Source organism: Erythrolamprus reginae, chromosome 2, assembly GCF_031021105.1.
Source record: "Erythrolamprus reginae isolate rEryReg1 chromosome 2, rEryReg1.hap1, whole genome shotgun sequence".
NCBI classification, from domain to species: Eukaryota; Metazoa; Chordata; class Lepidosauria; order Squamata; family Dipsadidae; genus Erythrolamprus; species Erythrolamprus reginae.
Genome location: NC_091951.1, coordinates 227,826,401 through 227,840,315, shown reverse-complemented (window position 1 = coordinate 227,840,315; position 13,915 = coordinate 227,826,401). Strand labels below are relative to the sequence as shown.

Genomic DNA, 13,915 nt, shown 5'->3' with positions numbered 1-13,915 from the left:
AAATGTACTTGTTACTAAGGAAAATTCAAATAGAAGCCACTTTGCTGTGCCAGCCTATTAAACAGCTGTAAGAACATTTCATTTGGGAAAATTATTTTGCAATAGTAGTGGGTTCTATTTACCTCTGCTACCAGTTCAGAAACGGGAGCGCAGGGGTAACACTTCTGCGCATTTGCAGAGTGTTTTTTGACGACATTTTGGAGGGTGGGCAGAGCCTCTCACCACTACTACTGGTTTGCCATACTGGGCCCAACCGGTAGCAACCCCTCACTGGTTTGCAGCTACCATTCTCTTTATTATCCAATTGAAAGTAATACCTGTGTAACATCTGTCTGGCCATCCAATAACATGAATGCTGACTCCTTTAATGGAATGCAGGTCTTTCCATCACTTGATAGTACAGATTCAGGCGGGCAATGGCAGCTTCCTTTTTTGCTGGGGCTTAAGAGGCACATATACGAACATCCAACTTCTACACATGGGTTAGGGGCTGGTGCCTGCAGAACTTCATGCATCACCTGAAAGCCAAAATTTCAAGAGTATGAAAATGTTACACCAGGAGTTTCAGGGCATCTCTATTATGCACTTTGTATGTTCCTCCACAAAAATTACTAAAGGAACACAGACTGTGTATACTATGTACAATAAAGTATATTGCACTATTTTCATCCATTGTCTACTTGCATCAGATGGCAAGAGCCAGATAATTTCAAAAAAGCAGTCAATCCACTTTATGACTGTCTGTGTTTTCTTTCATTTGATAGGACTGTTAGATCTGTCTCCAAATCTATAACTGGAATGTGACTATCTTCTTTCTCATCATTCAATCTTCAGAGCCATATATCATCAAAGGAAAAAAAACCATTGATAACAAAGATTAAAAAATAAAAAGGCCAAGCAATGTCATTCAAATATTAGTATTCTTCACGATTGCCATAGTCTTTTTTCCTACCATCTTTATGAGTCCAAGAAAACTAAACAGTGTTATCACCTTCACTTCTCTGCCATCAAGTGTATGGTCACTATAAGCATACTGGTTGACGTTACCCTTGTTTTCTTAATGTTCAATACCAATCAACATTATTTTTTCATTTATCCCATATGAAGGTAGATTGAGCAAAAGAAATAAACCAGTTCTATTAATAGAGGAGAAATTTCTGAAATAAGAAAAGTTTGACCGAAATAACGTAAGATTTATGAAAGATCCTGTTAGTTTTAGAACTACAGGTAAGTTCTCGGACTTGCGACTACAATTTAGTCCAAAATTTCTGTTGCTAACTCAGATATTTGTCAAGGGAATTCTGCCCCATTTTATGAAGTTTCTTATTCTACCATATAAAACTTATTTTAATAAGCCAAGATTGTTGCAAAAATACCTAAATTTGAAATTATTGCAATAGTCCTCGGAAAGGGGCGGCATACAAATCTAATAAATTATTATTATTATTATTATTATTATTATTATTATTATTATTATTATTATTATTATTATTATTTAGGGAAACTAGCTTAGCTCAGTGAGGGACTTCTGCTGGAATGAAGAAGAAGAAGGAGGGACAAAATGAAATGTGAATGAAAACATAATTTTTATGTATTTAAAATAATTAAATTGAATTGTTAAATTGTCCCGAGGTGAATTGTCCCACGGCACGTTAGCCATGGTCAGATGGCCACAGAGACTTGGCTATGGTGAATTGTCCCATTCTGAACAAATTACGCTATGACCAACAGTAGCTTTTCGTATAAATGACTTATTCCTGGTCAAAATTCTATTATCAGTTACAATATAAACACAATACAATATCAGTATTGACGCAGCTTTAGTCTGACAAAGTATGGGGCTTGGCTCATACTTTTTGAAGCTCATGGATATGGCTCATGCATATTTGAAGATCCAGGCCAAATAAACCTGCCTTAACATTTATTCATTTAAAGCTAGAGACATGCCGTTGGCCAAGTAAAATAAAAATAGGCACTTGTTCCAGTCATCAACCTTTCCATAATGTGTACTACTTGTGCAATACCTTTAATCCATATGGTTGTCCATGACTCTTTAGGAGAACTGTTCTATTTTTGGCTGTCCTTTTGTCTATCTTCTGTACTATCCTTGTTTGCAAGTCAGACCAAAAGATGTAGTCTTCAAACACACTCACTGAGAAAGGACTATGTATCTCATTCATCTGAAATATCTAAGGGAAAAAATATTGTTAAGAGATGCATCACAGCTCAGGGACTGAGATTTTATTTTCAGACACACTAAAAGATCTGGAAGTTGGACACATTCCCCTAGTTTCGAAGAAGTGTGGCATACAAATTTAATAAATTATTATTATTATTATTATTATTATTATTATTATGTATTATTTATTTATTTCTGTTACCCAGAAAAGAACAAGATGATGACATTATCAGAATTGACACTTTCCTTTAAAACAGGGGTGTCAAATTCAAGGCCCGGGGGCCGGATGTGGCCAACAGGATACTTAGATCTGGTCTGTGGGGCTACCCTGGAAACAGTGAAGGATCAGTCCTCGGTGCTTCTGCCAATGAAAATAGGCTCCCAAGCTCCGGTTTGGGCTGCCACGGCCTTCTGCAACCTTTTGCCAGTGAAAACAGGGCTCCATTGCAAGAGGCCATGACCACCGTCTGCCGCACGAATCCCAGCGACCAGTTAGGTCCCACAGAGTTGGCCTTCTCCGGGTCCCCTCGACTAAACAATGCCATTTGGTGGGACCCAGGGGAAGAGCCTTCTCTGTGGCGGCCCTGACCCTCTGGAACCAACTCTCCCCAGAGATCAGAGTTGCCTCCACCCTCCTTGCCTTTCGTAAGCTCCTTAAAACCCACCTCTGTCGTCAGGCATGGGGGAACTGAGATATTTCCTCCCCCTAGGCTTATAAAATTTATGCATGGTATGTCTGTTTGTATGATTGGTTTCTCAAATAAGGGTTTTTAAAAAAAATTAACTTAAATATTAGATTTGTACATATTGTTTTATTATTGTTGTTAGCCGCCCCGAGTCTATGGAGAGGGGCGGCATACAAATCTAATGAATAAATGAATGAATGAATGAATGAATGAATGACAGCTGAAAACGGAACTCAGGAGCCTGTTTTTGCTGGCAGAGTGCTTGGGCCATCACAGGAGTGACATTGAGCTGGCCACACCCATCCTGGCCTCTCCCACCCCGCCCCGAGGTCAAATACAGCCCCGATACGGCCCTCAATGAAATTGAGTTTGACACCTCTGGTTTAAAACAAAGAACTCAAATAAATTCTTGCCTGCTTCCATAAACGTTATGTACATATAGTTGGCAATACCTTCATATCGCTACCATCCAAAGAGGCTGAGCCAATGGAGTGAAACTTGTCATCAGACCAGAAAATTCTCCAGCTCAAGAAATCAATGGCTAGGCTTGTGGGCCAACCAAGTCCATTATCAATTATCACTTCTTTATTACTTCCCTCCATCCCTGCTTTCTTGATTATGGATTCAACGCCTATTTCACACCAGTACATAAATCTAGGAAAGAGAGGATAATGTGACATATATTTTTAGAATGGAATTCAACTACTATGGCTTACAATGCTTTCTAGAAGAGTTATTGACCACCAAGTTAGATGGCCTTCATTGTACATTTTATTTAGGGTACCAGACAAGAAGACCCACTAGTATTTCAGATGATTTCAATCTAGGGAAACATTAGTATCAGAATTCTTTTGATTAATGTCTCTTCATATAAATCCTACATTCTTTGGAATTTAAAGTTAGATCACCACTCTCTTTTTATCCAATCATGAATCAGATCTACAGTTTCAGCACAATCGTGGCATCATATACCGTGGCTCCCATTAAGCATGGAGCTTGGGGGAGTGTAGACTACTCTGTTAAAGCTTAATACATCTGGGGTCTAAGCCTAACCCTTCAAATGGGCCATTGCATTTGCCTTTAAATAGTATTAGAGCCAAACTAAATAAAAACATTGTTTATTATTTCGCATCTACATCATTTAAAATTTTTGGTAATCTGAGACAAGTTTTCATTTTGAGATTCTATTCCATTCCCAAGCTAAGGGTCATTTCTATCCCATGTGCATATTATACTCCATGTGTTTGTGTGTGTGCACATGTGTATTTCTGCAGCTAAGAGTAAGCAAGGTGACTAACAAAATTAAGGCAAAATTGAAGAGCTTCAAGTAGTGCAACATGGTATTATAGACTCTAATTTAGTCCTCTTACCAATAAAGGAGAAGAGCAAGAAGCTATCTTAATAAAAAATAATGATGATTCAATAAAAAGTCCCAAGAAAGATATTAAAATGTTGTTAAAATTTAAACTTTAAAACATGAAACAACACTAAACCAGACTGCAGAGCAGGGTCAATACATATTAAATTGGCTTGTAGGTTTAAAAGGCTCACTGCAACCTTTATTCAAAGGGAGGGAATGCTGCAACCTTGTGCTAAAAAATACCCTCTTCAGATCAAGCTAATATCCAGCCATTTTGAACCATCTTAAAAATGCATCTTTTCTAGCTCTTAACTAGATAAACAGGAAGGTATGAGGAAAGGCACACTATCAGGCGCTCTGGCTTAGCCACACAGTGCTTCATATGACAAGTTCCAGGGACTCTGCCTGATAGCATACTGGTAGCCAGTGTGTGCCTTCAAAATAGTGTGTTATGCTTGCTAATCCTATGTGGCAGCCTCTTCCAATCTGTAACAGCATCTTGCTCTCTGGTGAAGCTCAATTCAGGGTTGCCTTGTATACATAGCTCTGTCCTACCCTAGCTCAGTGTTTCCCAACCTTGGCCACTTGAAGATATTTGGACTTCAACTCCCAGAATTCCCCAGCCAGCATTCGCTGGCTGGGGACTTCTGGGAGTTGAAGTCCAGATATCTTCAAGTGGCCAAGGTTGAGAAACACTGCCATAGCTAGTAAATTAGGTGAATCTGAAAAAAGACATAGGGAAAGTTCAAGTCATGCATCTACTCCTTCAGAAGGCTGCAGCCAGTCCCAGGTAGACAATTCCACGTTGTCCACAAAACAATCCTTCGGGATTCAACTTCAGCTGAGTATTTCTCACCTATCCCATCACATTCAAGTGTGGAGAAGCTTCACTTGACTCTGATGTCAAGGGAATGTAAACTGGGCATCATAAGCCTAATGATGAAACCGTTACAGACACTGAATAATCCCAGGAAAAGAGTGGAATCTCCTTATTAAATGAACTGCCAGTATATGTTCATCCAGTGCTTTTATGAGGCACGGCCTAACCTCACCAAGTTCATAAGAGGTCAGTAAGGGGCGTACATAAGTGCACCAGAGTGCCTACTGTCCCCTGCCCTATTGTCTCTCCTGTATCTCATATATCTTCTCTTCTATACCTATATCTTTTCCTGCTATTCTCTCATAGTTATATTTCACTCCTTTATTTTCTCCTCTATTCCCCCTTTAATACATTCTACCTGATTATATCCTCTCTAACCCTCATTGTGTATTATTGTGTACTGGACAAAACAAACAACTGTTACACAGCAGGCCAAATAAATTTGATGATCAGAATATCAAAAGCTGCGAACAATCTTGCCTTTGGTTTTTAAAATTTTGTGTCTACTGTGGTTAATATTTGAATATTTATCACTTTCATGGTTAATTGCCCAGGATCACTTTGTAAAGTGAGTTGGGCAGCATATAAATTTAATAAATAATAAATAAATCAAGCAGAATCAATAGAACTGTACTCCTAGTTTCTTCTCTCTAAAAATATCCATTTGCCTTATCAATTACGATTCAATCGTATACCGTAACTGGACAGACCTGACCACATATCAACATGAGCTCAGACAGTGTTTTCAAGTCATCCCCCACTGAAATATCTTCTCTAAAAAGACAACATTAGCGACTCAATGGACTCATCTATCCATCTTGTTTCTGAGATCTATTCCTAATTCTTTTGAACCATTCCAACAAGCCCAAGCAAAATAGAAAAGGCTTACCTATCCAGTGGGTGGAGAACTAATGACTGTGGTTGCTCCAGATCCTCAAGAACCACTGTATAGACAGGATTTCCCTTCCAAGTGGTATTCAACTATGTAGCCAAGATCTGTCCTGAGATACCATCAGTCCAGTAAAGGTTCCTTCCTAACCAGTCCACTGCTATACTGTCAGATTTGATGCCTGCAATCCAATGTTTGAAATGATAGAAATGAACTGTCTATTGTTAAGATTTACAAACATGTGAATGGGAAATATCAGCCAACATCTCCTATGAAGTCAGTAATTGAAAAGCAAAATTTTATTACAAATTGTTTTTTTAAATAGCCATATAAGGGAAAAGACATCCTGTTCAGAGGGTTTTGTGCAGAATATCTCTGGTTTAAGGCTGAACAGTTACGACTGTTATTGGTAAATTGTTCAGTGTTAATTGTGCTTGAAATCCATCTTCTTAGACAATCCTCAAAAATACTCATAGTTGACCAATAGACACAAAAGGATGCTTTTTTAGGGGTCAGTTCTGCTGTTACTGTCTCTCTCTTAGTGTACACTGGAAGAATCTTTACATTTATAGACTAGAAGCTCATAGAAGCTCAAACTCATTACCGGACTCAATAGTGTCAACCCCTAACCCCCAACATTTCTCCCTTAGACTATCCACGATTGACCTCTCCAGGTTCCTAAGAGGTCAGTAAGGGAAGTAAATAAGTGCACCAGTGTGCCTTTCGTCCCCTGTCCAATTGTCTCTCCTTATCCCATATATCATATATCTTTTCTCCCTTTCATATATCTTCTCCTCTATTTTCATATCTTTTCTTTATATATAATACTTCATGTCTATTCGCCTCAATATGTATTGTGTATTGGACAAAATAAATAAAAATAAATAAATAAGCTGCAGATTTCAACCATCATCAACTCTACAGCAAGGGATTGTTGGCCTTCTGAGCAATTGTCCCAAGTGACACATATTATTCCTATGCCATTCATGAGGGACTTTAGTAGGATAACATCATCTGTCATATGGGACTTTGTCAACTTGTATGTTTTCTTCCTGGAGGAACTTGATGAAATCTTTCCTTCAGTCTGTCATCTAAAACTTGCAGGCAGGATTAGGTGTGTGAATCCACCTGGTATTGCTGTTTCTTAAAATTATTTTGTTAAAAGTATCAGTTTAGAAATATGAGCACTCAATTTTTCCTTAGCTTTTTTTCTGTTTAAGTGTAAGTGGATTTGACTTTCACCTTGTCTCGGGTGAACCTGTGAAGCTTCCTAAGCATGTGAGAGTGTGAGTCAGCTTCAACAGTCAAATAGGAGTTCTACCAATAGTTTATTTGACTTGCCAAAGTTACGATTAGTTTTGTCCTAAGCCACTAACTTATTAAAAACTGTCTAAACAACTGAAAATATATCAAGACCCACCTTTTATTAGAATTCCCTTTTCCTTGGTTTGCATATCAATCCAATTAATACTGTCTGCATTGAGATTCATCCAAAAGACAGTCTCGGATACGAAATCGTAGTCAATGGAAAAGATAATGAAGTCATGATCGACTCTCATGACAACATCCTCTTTCATGGTCCTTATTCCGAATACAATTAAGTCAAACTGAACTGCAACTAGCAGTAATGGCTCGGAACCTATGGCAAAGACAAAACTAGTTAATTTTAATATAAATTGCAATCACGTCATGTTTGAAGTTATGTTATTGGATGTTTGTGTATCACTTGACATGTACGTGTAATTATCCCCATTTCCTTATGCTCCCAAATAAAAAGGAATACACAACTCTATACTGTGTCACTTCACCCAGAGAGAGAATGTGTCCAAGTCTTCTTTCTAGGATTTGCGTTCGTGAGTGATCCCACACGGCTGGGTTGCTCTTAGCCCCTTTGAAGACATTGTCTTCATCAGGGACTTTGACAGCATCTACATTTATCTACATTTATTATCTACATTTATCTATGTAACAGCTTTCATATCTCTCAATACATCCCTCCAGCTTAATAGTGTGAAGCCAGAGGGACTTATTTCAAGACTTCTTACCCAGAAGGCAAAGTTTTCTATGTTACATATTTGACTTCACACAAAAAATTACGCATTAAACCCTAAATTTGAATCCTAAAGAGAATCAATGGAAAGCCAATCAGTGGACAGGAATAAACCTACCTATTACTTTACATGTGTGGTTATCGGGCTCCAGTTGATATCCAGGGTGGCATGTGCAGGAGTAACCGCCTTCTGTATTGACACAGGTCTGGCTACATTTATCAACTGCCAACTCTTTGCATTCATTGATGTCTTTGCAAGAGCGCCCATCATTTCTTAAGATGAACCCCTCATTGCAAGCACATTGCTGAAAATTAGAAAACAGGCGTTATTACCTATGTAAAGTTTCACTATTTCTCCTTCTCCTTACTCTGCCCTCCAAGGGTTGCTTCTGGAAACACAGAGTCCAAATACAAATTGAGATTTAATTTGCGCTTAAGTAATAACAACTATTTCTCCTTCTCCTCACTCTGCCCTCCAGGGTTGATTCTCTGGAAACACAGAGTCCAAATACAAATTGAGATTTAATTTGCAAGTATGCGCTTAAGTAATACATTTGAAGGCATTGGGGTTCCCCCCCAAAAAAATTATGTTTCACTAAAGAATTTTTTTTACAAAGTAAAACAATTCACATTTAAAGAAAAAGAAAAGGGGAAAGTGATAACAGAAAATGAAAGAAAAATCAAGAAAGAAAAAAACCCAAAGATATAAAGAGATGGTTTCCGGTTTTCTTTTAAAACACTTGCATTTAGTCTTATTCTCTTGCTCTAAGGAAGGGGGTGTCCAACCTTGGCAACTTCAAGAGCTATTTGTTGGTGGAATTCTGGGAGTTGAAGTCCACAGGTTTTAAAGTTGCCAAGGTTGGATACCCCTGCTGTTCAGAGGTGGGTTCCTACCGGTTCTAATTGGTACTTTAACTTAGTGATGATGTCACAGAACCAGTTCTGTTGGTGTCTCCTTGGGTGCCACCATCTTGGATTTTGTTTCTGCACATGCGCAGCAGCTATTTTTTTTTATTGCTGAGGGCGCACGCGTACGGTACAACCCTGAGAGAATTGGCAGCAAAAGGATCCAGAACCCACCCCTGCTGCTGTTAGATTACACTTTCAATCTGCTTCCATTGCTTGATGACTTTTTATGATTTAATAGTAATCATCTCACCAGGATTATCTATCAGCAAGTTCTAATCAAATTATGATTAGGTCATCAACAAGATAATTTAACTCCTGAAGCCTTTCTGGTCTCTTTTTCTACTGCCTCAGATTTTTCCAACCATCTGAGAATTCAACAACTCTTGCCTTTGTACTTCTTGTTCAAAATATTTTATAGTTGGAGTTTAATTACCAACAGTTTCAATGAACAGTCTTATTTTCTTTTATCTAGTTTTATATTAATGGTTCTCACAATGCAGGTTATTCTCAGACATGGGAACCAGAACCAGAGTTTGAAAGTATTACTTCTTTATTCAGCCAATCAAACAATAATGCAGCTTTTACATTACAACTGGGGAAACTATTGCTTTGATTATATATATCTTTGTTGCCAGCAAGATGCCTCTGCATTTTAATACTGTCATAACCCTCTCCCCAAATACTGTATTTTTCAGAGTATAAGGCGTACCCTTTCCCCGCCTAAAAGAGGCTGAAAATTTGGGTGCATGTTATACTCCAAATGTAGCTTTTTGAAGCTTTTCCCCCCCACCCCTAATGAGTTACTAACAATCTTCTTGGCTTGCAGGATTTTTTTCATTCCTACTCTCTCCAAAAAAGTTTTTATTCCAGCCCTAGGTTTTTGTAGGTTTGTTTTCATTGCTACTCCCTCCGAAGATTATTTTTTTCAGCCCTAACCAGGGGATAAAATAATGAGTTGAGGCTGACCAGACTAAGGATGCTAGCCAGATGAATACCTGGTAGGTGGGTTCCCCCCCCCCCCCTATTTTCCTCTCTCAAAACTTAAGCTGTGTCTTATACGCCAGTGCATTTTATACGACATTTCCCATTTTTTCATGGTTACAATCACTATCCTTTTGCTATAATAGTAGCAACAAGTCCATATTGTATTATTATTCGAGAATGGCTATCTATTTTTGCTATTTTGAAAGAATTTTAGCATAAAGCTTAGGACAGTGATGGTGAACCTTTGACAGGTAGCACACGGAGCCATATCTGCTGGCACACGAGCCGTTGCCCTAGCTCAGCTCCAAAGTGCATGTGTGTGCTGGCCAGCTGACTTTTGGCTCACCCAGAGGCTCTCGGAGGGCGTTTTTGGCTTCCAGAGAGCTTCCAGGGAGAATGGAGGAGGGCGTTTTTACCTTCCTCTGGCTCCAGAGAAACCTTTGGAGCCTGGGGAGGGCAAAACATGAGCCTACTGGGCCCACCAGAAGTTGGGAAATGGGCTATTTCTGGCCTCCAGAGGGCCTCCGGGGAACAGGGGAAGCTGTTTTTGCCCTCCACAGGCATTGAATTATGGGTGTGGGCACTCATGCATGCACAATAGTGCACGCCCACACTTTTTTGGCACCCGAGGAAAAAAAGGTTCGCCATCACTGGCCTAGGAGGAAGCAAATCTCCTTAACCCATTTTTTTCCTTCTACAATTCAATTCAATTCAATTTATTAGATTTGTATGCCGCCCCTCTCCGAAGACTTGGGGCGGCTCACAACAGTAATAAAAACAGTATAATAATGAACAAATCTAATAATAAAATATATAAAAACCTCAACAATTAAAAACCATACAGCACATACACATCAAACATGAAATATAATAAGCCTGGGGGAGATGTCTTAGTTCCCCCATGCCTGGCGATATAGGTGGGTCTTAAGTAACTTGCGAAAGACAAGGAGGGTGGGGGCAGTTCTAATCTCAGGGGGGAGCTGGTTCCAGAGGGCCGGGGCCGCCACAGAGAAGGCTCTTCCCCTGGGGCCCGCCAAACGACATTTTTAGTTGACGGGACCCGAGAAGGCCAACTCTTCAGTTCTTATGTTATCCATTTTTAAGCATCATCCTAAGCATCATCAACATTCTAATGCTGGTCTTCACTTACAGGCCCATGAGGAGACTTGTAACAAATGTGAGCACACAGTTTTTGACATGGCACGGCACAATGGTTGCCTTCATCCATTCCATCTTGGCAGTCGGGTTTCCCATTGCAGACCAAAGTGTAATTGACATAGGTATCACCACACTGAAACTCATAGCTATGGCAGCTCCTGGGCTTACCTGGAAAAGCAAAGAGGACTTCAAGATTCTAGTTTTAGCACAATTATATATAAAATAACCATTGAAATCTAATGAAGCATGAGCCAAATTCAATACGACTTTCCCTTTGATTGATTTGGAATGGGTATGGGGAGAATAATACAAGTCAACAAAGAATTTTGAACTTTGTTGTTTTAGATGTTGATAGAAGCGAGAATGCTCCATGCATAAAAATAGAAAGATATCCTAACTGGAAGAAATGGAAGAAGAATGGCTGGAAACTGATGGAATTAGCAGAGATGGTCAAAACCCTGTAATGTAATATACAACACGTATAAAATTGTAAATAGAAATAAGAATCTTTAAGTTAAAAACAATAGCCTTAGATATGAAAAATATATAATACGACAAGGTGTATTACTGAAATTATATTTGGGGGAGGGTGTTTATGTGAAAAAATTCAATAAAATGTACTTTGAAACCCCCCCAAAAATTTTGACTTTGGGATTTGCTGATTAGACAAGTATGCTCTAGAAAAGGCTAGTCCATATTAAGTATGCAAAAGTAGAAATTTGGGGCTGCAATGTTATATTTTATTCTAGTATGCAGAAAAGAGAAGTTGTCAGTAGCTGTTCCCTTTCCTCTTTAACCTACACTTCTCTCTCTCTTCCCCTTCCCTCTTTGCCCATTGTTTCCATTTCCATTTTTATTTTATACTTTGATAAGTTTAATAAAGTTGTATTTTTTTTAAAAAAAGGAGAACATGAGCGCAACAATCTGGCAAGCACAAATGGAAATAAATGGCAACAGCGCATGGTGAGAATGAGGTGCCCCACAATATCCTTAAATTTCAACTCCATAGGACATTAAACTAAAAACATTTAAAGAGTAACATAGAACTGCTGTCATTGTAACTTGGCTCTTGTTTTGCAGCACTTCTCTCTGTTAAGCTAATGCCTCCTAAGAAAGACAGATCCCTCCCACCACTTCAAAAAACAAGACTATTGCAACAGCTACCAAGATGGAGAAAGTTTACATACATCCAATCTCATCAGTCCCGTCTCTGCAGTCACGTTCCCCATCACAATTCCATTGATCTGGGATGCATTGTAATGAGTGGTAGCATTGCCACTGATGGGCACCACATTGTTTCTTTGGAAATCCACAGTCCTGTAAAAACCAACCAACCAATCAATCCATCCATCAAGAACTTCTGCTGTACAGCAATGAAACATTTGAAATACCTGGAGATTTGAGAAAGCATAGGTTCATTAGTGGGTTGCTACCGGTACAGTAAAGGACGGCGCACCAGTAGCAATCGTTGCGTTGTGCACCTTTGGGTCTCTTGCATGCACATACCCCAGCATGGGTTTACATCTGTGCATGCACAGAGAACAAAATCTCACAAGGGGACACACGAGATTTCGGTGTTTTTTTACTTCTGCCCATGGAAGCAAAAAAATTACCTTTTGAAAAAAACTAATATTTTTATTGGTTTTTATAATATAAAACACATACACAACATATGACATATAACATGTGCTCAGTGATTGTGCCCACCACCAGACAATCAATCACACCCCACCACTAGTTGGGGGTATTTCTTGTATAAATCATTTAAACCCAAGAGTGAAATATTTCTTTACATATTATAGAGTGATTCCAACTTGTTTCTTATAACTTGGTCTCGGATCCTACTCGCCATATATCGTCTTACCTTGTCCCATCGCCCCATCAGCTGTTGCAAATCAGTTTCATTAGTCAAATTCATCCCTTTATCCGTAATCTCCAATTGAATGGGGTCCACCATATACCTACACCAATTTTGCATTGTCCATTTTGCCGCATCCTTCCAACCCAAGACTATTACCGCCTGAGCGCTTTCTATCGCTGCTTGTTTTATTTCTCTGTATTCTCCCATCTCACTACTTTTTACTAATACTGCCATTTCCTTAGTAATCGTCCATCTTATATTTAATATCCTATTAATATCCTCTTGCACTTTTTGCCAAAAGTTCTGCACCACTGGGCATTCCCAGAGCATATGCATAAACACTCCTTTATCTTGGCACCCATGCCAACAGATACCTTTAACGTTCTGCTGAAAGTGTGCAAGTTGAACGGGTGTGTAATACCACTTATGTAATATTTTCCTTCTCATTTCCCTAACTCTTGTATTCTTGATTTTCCTTATATTCTCTACTGTATTTTCCATCTCTTGCACCTCTACTTGTATCTCATTTCGCCACCATTTAGTCAATCCTTGGATCACATCCCCGTCTGACTTCACTAACATCTTATATATATATTGCTTGCTTGCGCCTTTGTACCCTCAGTTTTTTCTCTTATTATTTTCTCTAGCTCTATCTCCTCCTTCTTTATTCTCCCTTTCATTCAGATATTTACATATTGCATTTATTTGTAGCCATCTTCCCTTACCCAACTACCATTCTATACGATTTCTACTTGACAAAAAAATTACTGAAATCTGCTGGAAGTTTGTCCTTGGAACAAACTTCCAGCAGACGTGGTAGATAAATCCACAGTAACTGAATTTAAACATGCCTGGGATAAACATATATCCATCCTAAGATAAAATACAGAAAATAGTATAAGGGCAGACCAGATGGACCATGAGGTCTTTTTCTGCTGTCAGTCTTCTATGTTTCTATG

General features: G+C 38.9%; 1 protein-coding gene across 2 annotated transcripts in view; it reads right to left on the bottom strand.

Annotated features, from left to right (window-relative positions):
- The window catches only part of LOC139162112 (low-density lipoprotein receptor-related protein 6-like), a 37,107-nt gene extending 24,655 nt beyond the window's left edge, over positions 1 to 12,452 (bottom strand). The window contains exons 1-8 of one of the 2 annotated variants that reach the window (XM_070742147.1): positions 12,283 to 12,452; positions 11,088 to 11,263; positions 8,163 to 8,349; positions 7,415 to 7,633; positions 5,995 to 6,175; positions 3,318 to 3,519; positions 2,025 to 2,189; positions 318 to 518 (exon numbers count right to left, since the gene is read on the bottom strand). The gene's annotated coding sequence lies outside the window, so the exon portion shown is untranslated. Of the gene's footprint in view, positions 1 to 317; positions 519 to 2,024; positions 2,190 to 3,317; positions 3,520 to 5,994; positions 6,176 to 7,414; positions 7,656 to 8,162; positions 8,350 to 11,087; positions 11,264 to 12,282 lie in introns of those variants that run through there. The other variant, XM_070742149.1, reaches the window with a different exon arrangement.
- Between the last annotated feature and the right edge of the window lie 1,463 nt (positions 12,453 to 13,915).